We start from the raw sequence: 8,956 nt of genomic DNA, 5'->3' as shown, positions 1-8,956 counted from the left end.
TCAGCGGCAACTAGCGTTGACAAGTCGGAAAATTCACCGCAATTTTCTTACATAATTTTGCGTTGAATGCGTTGAATTTAAAGACAAAAATTTAACGCATTCAGCGCAAATTTATGTAAGAAATGGCGGTGAATTTTCCGACTTGTCAACGCTAGTTGCCGCTGATCTTACATATTTAGCGTTGAATTTAGCGTAGATCTTACATATTTAGCGTTGAATTTAGCGTAGATCTTACATATTTTTGCGTTGAATTTAGCGTTGATCTTACAAAAAATCAAGTCGTAGAACTCTGGGTATAGGCCTCGAACCACTAACCTCCTGTTTACTTGTCGCCTCTTCCACCATTGCGCCACCGTACCTTGGTTTCCTTAAGAGCCGAAATCCTTATAAAGCGTAGATCTTACATATTTTGCGTTGAATTTAGAGTAGATCTTACATATTTTGCGTTGATTTTAGCGTAGACCTTACATATTTTGCATTGAATTTAGCGTAGAACTTGCATATATTTCGTTGAATTTAACCTAGATTTTACATATTTTTCGTTGAATTTAGCCGAGATCTTACATAATTTCAACGTATTGAACGCATTTATCATGTGAGAAGTAATAGGAAAAATTTAAAATTTTTTTAAGTTTTGAAAAAAAATTGAATTTCTAAAATGGTCTGAAATGGTTTTTGCACCGTAAGAGAGCAAATGGTTATTTTTTGCTGACTTCATTTTTCTCAATTGTGCACTATAGAGGTCGAAACAGTAAAAAAATTAATTTTTCGAAAAAATTTGAAAAATTTGAAATCTTCAAATGGTCTGAATTGGGTTTTGCACTATAAAAGAGCACTAAAAAAGATTTTTTCTGACTTCTTGTTACTCACCTTTGGAGTATAGGGTTCGAAACAGTGAAAAAAATTAAATTTTCGAAAAAAAATTGAAAAAGTTTTGAAATCGTAAAATGGTCTGAAACGGATTTTGCACTAAAAAAGAGCACTAAAAAGAAACAGTTAAAAAATTAACTTTTTGAAAAAAAACTTGAAAATTTGAAACCGTAAAATGGTGTCAATTGGATTTTGCACTATAAAAGAGCACTAAAAAATGATTTTTCTCTGACTTCACATTTCTCACCTTTGCAGCATAGGGGTCGAAACAGTGAAATTGGTTTTTCGAAAAAAAACTTGGAAAAGTTTTGAAATTGTAAAATGGTCTCAAATGGAAATGGATTTTGCACTATAAAAGAGCACTAAAAAGTGGTTTTTTGCTGACTTCGCTTTTCTCACCTGTGAAGCATAGGGGTCGAAACAGTGAAAAAATTGACTTTCTGAAAAAACACTTGAAAAACTTTTGAAATCATAAAGTGGTCTGAAGTGGAATTCAAAAAAATCAACCTTAAATTTGTAAGATCTAAGCCAAAATTCTACGCAAAATACGTAAGATTGGTGTTGAAAACGTTGAATTCATGTAAGATCTACGCTAAATTCAACGCTAAATATGTAAGATCTACGCTAAAATTCAACGCTAAATATGTAAGATCTACGCTAAAATTCAACGCTAAATATGTAAGATCTACGCCAAAATTCAACGCTAAATATGTAAGATCTACGCCAAACTGCAACGCAAAATATGTAAGATTGGCGTTGAATGCGTTGATTTCATGTAAGATCTACGCTAAATTCAACGCTAAATATGTAAGATCTACACTAAAATTCAACGCTTAATATGTACGTTCTACGCCAAAATTCAACGCAAAATTATGTAAGATTGGCGATGAATGCGTTGAACTTATGTAAGATCTACGCTAAATTCAACGCTAAATATGTAAGATCTACGCTAAAATTCAACGCTAAATATGTAAGATCTACGCAAAAATTCAACGCAAAATTATGTAAGATTGGCGCTGAATGCGTTGAATTTATGTAAGATCTACGCTCAAGTGTAGATCTTATATAATTTCAACGCATTCAACGCCAATCTTACATGATTTTGCGTTTTTTAGCGTTGACACCTCGGCCCGGGATAGCACTTCCAGTGTTGAAAGTGGAATTATATAGCTCGAGAATGTGAAAATAATGTCAGAACTGTGGTCATAGAAAAAATCATAACGGAAATTTTATGATGTAATACTGAATTGTAATGACACACAGATCAGGGAAGTAACGATATATTTAATCAAAAAAATTCTGACCAATGATGGCAGGTTCTCTTAAAACAGATGAAAGCTAGTCTATACGTTGTCATATTACATATTTTGCTGCATTTAGAAAAGCAGAGTTTGAAGTTCTAAAGCGGCTTGGTTCGGCTCAAATTTAAAATGCCATTGTACTGCGTCAATCTCCATTCAACGTCTTCCTGAGTTGAATGTCATAAAAGTATCTTATTAATCATACAAAGTCATTTCAGATTTTATGATATTTTAGCAAACTTACTAGGATCATAAATGGTTCTTGGTAAACAGACAACTCAGCAGAAATATAAAAATTGTCAAAACATCAAAAATACGTTTTCACTTCTCAAAATAAAGTGCGCAATATGAACAAAGTTTGCATTGTTTTCTGTATAATGGAGTCAGATAGTTCAGAAACTTTTTTTTGTTTGAGAAGCAGGGAAATTTTTTTGAGAATACATTTTACAAAAAAAATAATAATTTTCTTTGTTTTATATTGGATCAATCAGAAGCACATCAATGAGTCTCTACAGTTTAGTCTAGTTTAAGAGATAGATGTTGGTTCGAATTCAGTACGTATCCGTTTTGACAAGAGTTGCGTTCAGCCAACTTATTATTTTTTATGCTACTAGTTGAAATAAAGTTCTGCTTGATTTTCTTGGTTGTTTTGCCTGCTAAGATTCTGGGAAAAATAATCTGGAAAACTTCTGGGAAAATAATTTTTTTGCTGAATAGTACGATAGACTCTAATACAATGACATACTTCTTTTAAGCTATTTTGCTGGATAGTTCTCATGTTTTACTAACCTGCATTACAAAAATCTGAAAAATAGAAATTAATTAAATTAAAAAAATCTTTTTTTCCTGTTGTTAGGTTTGCATAAAAAATTTGTTGAATGATGAGAAACCACAAACTTTCAATTGGCAATCTTGGAAAGAAAGATTTGATTGAAATTGAACTTTTAAATGGTGGTCTCATGTGGCCTTCTATTCAAGAGCAGACCAAAATTAATTATTGAAACAATTTAACTGATAAATCAGTTCATGCGTTCATTTATGGAGGTGGGTAATCGCAGGGGAGGCAAATATTTTTTACAGCATGTTATGCATTATAAGCCAAAAAAATTTGTTTGCTAAAAACACAATCACAAAAAATCTAAATAATCATAGCTGTTTATATAGCTGCATAATAGTTTTTAATCAAGAAAACATAAAACAGAGCGCGCGAATATTCAGTACGATCATAATTAGAACGTTGACAGTGAAGAGCTTAATGAAAATTGGGCAAAAAATCCACTGAAAATAGCTTGACAGGAAGATCTACTGAGTAAACATATATTTTATTAGAGATAGGAAGCTTCGAGGTACAAAATAGAACGTGAGATTGCACTAAAACGGATGAACAAATTCGAGAGAGTAAGAGAAGCTGGTGTAATATATTGCACAATAGGCTTGCAAATAAGAGTGCTGGTTCGAAATCAGGTAGTACTTGTCCGTTTTCACATTAGTAGCGACAGATTAGACCCCGTAAACATCCAGTCGCGGATAATTTACTAGCAAAATTCCCTTTTTACCATTTTGATCGATGTCCTAAAAGATAATATTAAACTTCAAAAATACTTGTTCTGCCATTGAGAACCGGCTCAACGGTGATATGCTTGCCATAAAATAGTTAGCTGGTAGTTGATTGGTTGCTAGGAAAAATGGCGAACAGGGCGTTTAGCCGACAAGGAGAAAATGAGAAGTTTAGCCGACAGTTTTTATCATAATTGGTCAAAAAGTCTCATTGGACCATAAATCAGTAGCTCGGCGGACCATTATCTTTGGTGTGTGGTCGGGTGGCGCTCCTCTCGGCCTCTCCGTGGCCAAGCCCCCCCCCCTGACGGCGGGAAGGGAGGGGGGGTGTTGCGACCACAGAGAGACCTTCGCTACGCTAGTTGACGGTATATTTGTCCGCTTACGAAATAGTGATTTAAATTGGCCAATCACAGCTTCAGAACTAAATTTATCGCTGATTTTACTTTAATTTTTGGCGAAATTTCTAATTTTTGGTTGTCGGCTAAATGCCCTGTCGGCCACGAGTTGATTGGCTACATGCTTAATAGAAAGGATTAAAAAAGATGACCAAGATCACAGTTGGTGTAATATTTTAGCAAACAACTGTCTCAATTTATCAATTTAGATGGTACTGGTTATGTTAAAATTATGTTTGAATTTTAAAGTTGTTTTGCTTGCTCAGATTTTTTTAATTAGTCAAGAAAAACTCAAGTTTGTAGCCGATCTTCGTGCCGGCTGTTCCTATCAGTGCTGTATTCTGGTATGTACGGTGGGTGTGATAATAGTCTCAGTCTCTTCAGCCAACAAATAGTTTTTTCGGTCTTAACAATTTCATCCATCTATTTCTATGACATTTCGAGATTTGATCCCCGCGATCCCTTCGGTCCCTCTCTTGTTTTTTCGGTGAAATATAAAAAATTTCCCATCTGGTTATTAGAAGTTAAATAAATAAAAGAACATTATATTTTTCCTTTTGTGAATTTTGCATGAAGAATTTAGTGAAAGACTGAAAACATTCAGAAACTTTCATTTTGTAATCTAGGAAAGTATAACTCGATTTCATAAATAGCATTAATTCATATTGCTGGCTCACTTGATGTTGCATCTAACAAGCTGGTCAAAAAAAGAGTGAAGCGAATCAATTAATAAAAATAAGTTCATACTTGTAGTTTTAGAGGTGGGTCTTTGCTATGTGCAGTTATTTTTACAACCTGTTATGCATGATAAGCAGAGACACAAATTTTGAATACCAAAACAATTAACAAAAAATCTGAATTATAAAAGAAAATGTATATAGCAGCATAACAGACTTTGTCCAAGTAAACATGAAGCAAGCAGTGTCGCCTTGTGGTGAAAAATAGTAATCTAAATAGAGAGGAGGTCCTTTTTAATATTTTTTTGTTTTTTTACTCATCAAATTTAATTAAGTACAAACATCAGCTCTGATATACGATTTATAGAAGATTAATGGCCATTAAAAAACAATGTGCATTTCACTAAATATAGACAAAACAGTTCATTTATGTGTAGTTGAATGTTCATAAAGAGCTCTTTCGTTTTTGTCGCGTTTGCATAGTAATGAAATCAAGTTTCAAACTTAATTTATTGTTTAATGAGTTAAAAACTCAATAAAAGTAGTTGAGCAGATATTTTACATGGAGAAAATTGTTCAATAGCAATTTATTTGCATATCATTTTGATAAAACACGTTGCGTATATTTATTTACTTAATCTTAATTGGGTGTGTACAACTACTTTGCAGCAAAACTCTTGAGAAATGAGACTATTTGTTTTTATCTTCGGGCGGGATAAGCAACAAGAACTAATTTTGAACTTTTTTTTCAAATCATCGGTCTCTGTCTGTGGCTAACATACATGTAATGGTCCATGTGATCAACAAATTAAAAACGTTTGCAGAAATATATAATCATTTTCAATTCGTTTTTCGCTAAAATCAGTCAAAACTCTGAGCTTAAACTTGCGTTGAAAGGTAAGTTACTTAAACTCCTATCCGTTTTCATAGTGCATCTTTATCATTGACAAAAATTTTTGTCAGATAAATTTCATGAACTTTTTTGTCAATTAATTTTGTTACTACCAAAAGCATCAAGCATGCTCAAAAAAAATTATCAGATTAAGAACTTTTCGACATCAACATTTCTTCAGTTGCTGCCACAGCTTCTCTTTTCAACTTCAAAAGAAATTTTTAAATTAACAAATGCGTGAGAGAAAATTTAACTGGTTTTCGCAAAAAAACTTCAGGCGAGGTGAAAGAAAATTTAGAAGGCTAATCTTTTTCTGACAATTTACACTTGTCTTAGGGGCGAAAGTGAACTAAATAAAAGTTGGAAACGAAAAACTGGCCCACAGTGATATGACTGACGATCTTTGCACTTTAAAAAATTCAATAAATACGATCAATCAAAATTCAAGTTTCCTTATTAAGTTCCTTGATCAAGTTGTACGTGTGTAGCTCCTGAAATCTCAAACTAATTAGCAGTTTGTTTATAACTAAACTCCATGCCCACCCTTTTCTTTATAATCTAAAATAAAATCTGTTGATTTTTGTTATTATGAATGTAGTATTTAACCAATATGGGCATATAGTTAAGATACATACTTAAGAAACACTAAATCGGAAATTTACACTTGTAGTTGATTAGGTTCAAGAGATATGCTTGAAAATAAAGCAATGAGAAAAACGGGTAAAAAACTGAGGGCGCTAAATAGTTTTGATGTTTTACTACCTTTAAAAAACAATGCGACTGGAGTAGTATTAAAAGGGATAAAATGGATAATGATTATGTCTTCCTTTTTTGACACAAATTAGCTCAATGTAATTAGGAAAAGTCTGATTTTGCGGCGAAGAAGAACCGATAATGATGTAGTCTGCTTGATAGTTAAGTTCAAAGTTTCTAAAATATGGATAGTCAAATAATGTTTGAGTTACTATGATAATTCACGTTTAAACAGAGAAATTTCGAGATAATTTTCAGCCTTTTCAAAACTTATAAAAGTTCATTTTTCACGAAATATGCAGTAATTTTAAAAAAAAGAATATGTTTACAAAATCTACAAAATCTTAATAACTATAAGCATCTTTAAAATTAATGCAAGCGATCGAACATGTAGGCAAAGTTCTTATCTTCAAAACTACCCCAGTTGAGACCAGATGGTTATCTTGCAAGATTCTGCCAGAATCCTGCAAAAACTGTCTATCTTGCAAGATCTGGCAGAAAAATGGTTATCTTGCAAGATCTGCCAGAAAAATGGTTATCTTGCAAGATCTGCCAGAAAAATGGTTATCTTGCAAAATTCTTGCAAGTTCGTTCCGGTCGAGCTGTCCTCTTAATAGCTCTCATTCATGCAAAACATTTCATTTTGACCAGAAATTTACTTAAGAATCAGTTGCGTGCTTTTTAAGAAAAATAATAAATTTAAATAGATTTTTAATCTGGAAATATGAATTATCTGAAGAAAACAAATTAAAATATACCTTTGAGAACTGTTAACACAAAATAAATTACTATTAAAGACTGTTTTGTTTATCAACTTGATCACGATTTACAAAAGTACACGTCTAGATTACCTTTTCTGATGTAAAAATTATGTGATATTATTTGCATCTTAAACAGCTTCCTTTCTTTTTACGCAGCTCCTTGCGCTTAAGTTTTCTCGCCAAAGCCCAAAAATTGTGATTATTCACGGCTTGCCATTTTTTTGAGCTTCGAAGGACTTTAGAAGAGCTTTCGCGCAAATCTCTTGCTGTCAGAATTACTTACATTAATCAATTCATCTTGTAGGATCTTGTGCAAAAAAGTGGATATAATAGAGGATTCGGACAGAGAAACGATTATCTTGTAAGATTCGGGCAGAAAAATTGCTGTCTTGCAAGATTCTGGCAGAAAAATGGTTATCTTGCAAGATTCTGGCAGAATGAATGGTTATCTTGCAAGATTCTGGCAGAAATCTTGCAAGATTATGCATAATCTTGCAAGATTCTGGCAGAATCTGCCAGAATCTTGCAAGATAACCATTCGAATTCGACTGGGATAAGTTATTTTTCAAAGTTGAGGCTTTCAGTTTATAATTTCATCATTTGTCAAAAATAATTCTATTATTTAACTATTATGTAAATGTTATATTATTTGAACCATTATTTGTCAAAAGATCAAACTTTAACTAATTTTCTCTTCTTCAATTCCGCGTAAACTTCAAATCAGATGGTGAGTCTGAAATATCTTTTCACTTCGGAACAAAAATTCACAGTTCGGGCATATGGTGTTATGAGATCAAATAAAAAGTGAAAATTTTCTTCAATATTTTGGTTTAATTTCTCTGTTTCAGATCCCAAAAATCATCTTTCAGTCAACTGTCAAAATGCTTTGCAAAATTGCACTTTTTGTTCTTGTGGTCGCGATTGCTCACGCCGACTACTACGGCCGAGGAACCGACAACAGAGCATTCAGAAGATACGATGGTGACTTTTTCCATCAACGGGGGCAACTACCCGGGCCGATTGAGTTCGGGGAGCGAGCGGTGGAATGTGAGGGTCACGGTGACTGTAATGGTCACCATTATTGCTACAATGGCAATTGCGTTTAGGGGAATCCTCAACTGAGATTCGAAGACATGATGCCATTGATGCGTACCTTGGAACTGGATGTATATAAAAATTTACGCATTTATAGTTTAGCTCGGATTTATTAATAACAAACTGAAATTAAATTTTCCTTTTCGATGCTAAATTCAATTTTTTACAGTACTTTTTTAAATTTTAAATTTGAGATCAAGAGTTTGAAAGAAGGTAGAATAATTGTCTACGTTTTTTATTTTTTTCGAGCTGTAGAAAATGTGGATTTTAAGCGAAATGGTGCAACACGGAAGTTAAAACGGAGTTAGAAATTTTTGCTGAGAAACATAGTTGCAGCTACGCAAATTGGAACAATAAATAAGCTTAACGTTCAATTTTAAAAATTTCCTGAAAGTTAGAGATGAAGAAGTCAGAACACATGAAAACACTAGTGTAGAGTCATCCTTTAAAAAATAACCGAACAGGAAAAGTTTTGAGAAAAATCTCAAAATAATGTCATTAAAAGCGAAAAAATAATATAGTGTTAACATTACAGTACAGAGGTATACCCCAAATTTTCCGCCTTAGTAAAATTGGCTAGAAAATTAGTTACATAAAATAAACGAAATTAGATGACATCCTTTGTATCTTACTTTTCGCAAAAGGGGTTCCG

At 32.9% G+C, this 8,956-nt stretch overlaps 1 long non-coding RNA gene across 1 annotated transcript; it reads left to right on the top strand.

The window, feature by feature from the left end:
• Nucleotides 1–5,656: 5,656 nt before the first annotated feature.
• Nucleotides 5,657–8,475, top strand: LOC142358487 (uncharacterized). Its single transcript, XR_012761825.1, has 2 exons — nt 5,657–5,700; nt 8,058–8,475. It is a non-coding gene; the product is annotated as an uncharacterized LOC142358487 (long non-coding RNA).
• The last annotated feature ends 481 nt before the right edge of the window (nt 8,476–8,956 follow it).

This window comes from Convolutriloba macropyga, unplaced genomic scaffold (assembly GCF_964194025.1).
Source record: "Convolutriloba macropyga unplaced genomic scaffold, txConMacr16.3 SCAFFOLD_6411, whole genome shotgun sequence".
Taxonomy (NCBI): Eukaryota; Metazoa; Xenacoelomorpha; order Acoela; family Convolutidae; genus Convolutriloba; species Convolutriloba macropyga.
This window is presented reverse-complemented; position numbering and strand designations above follow the sequence as displayed.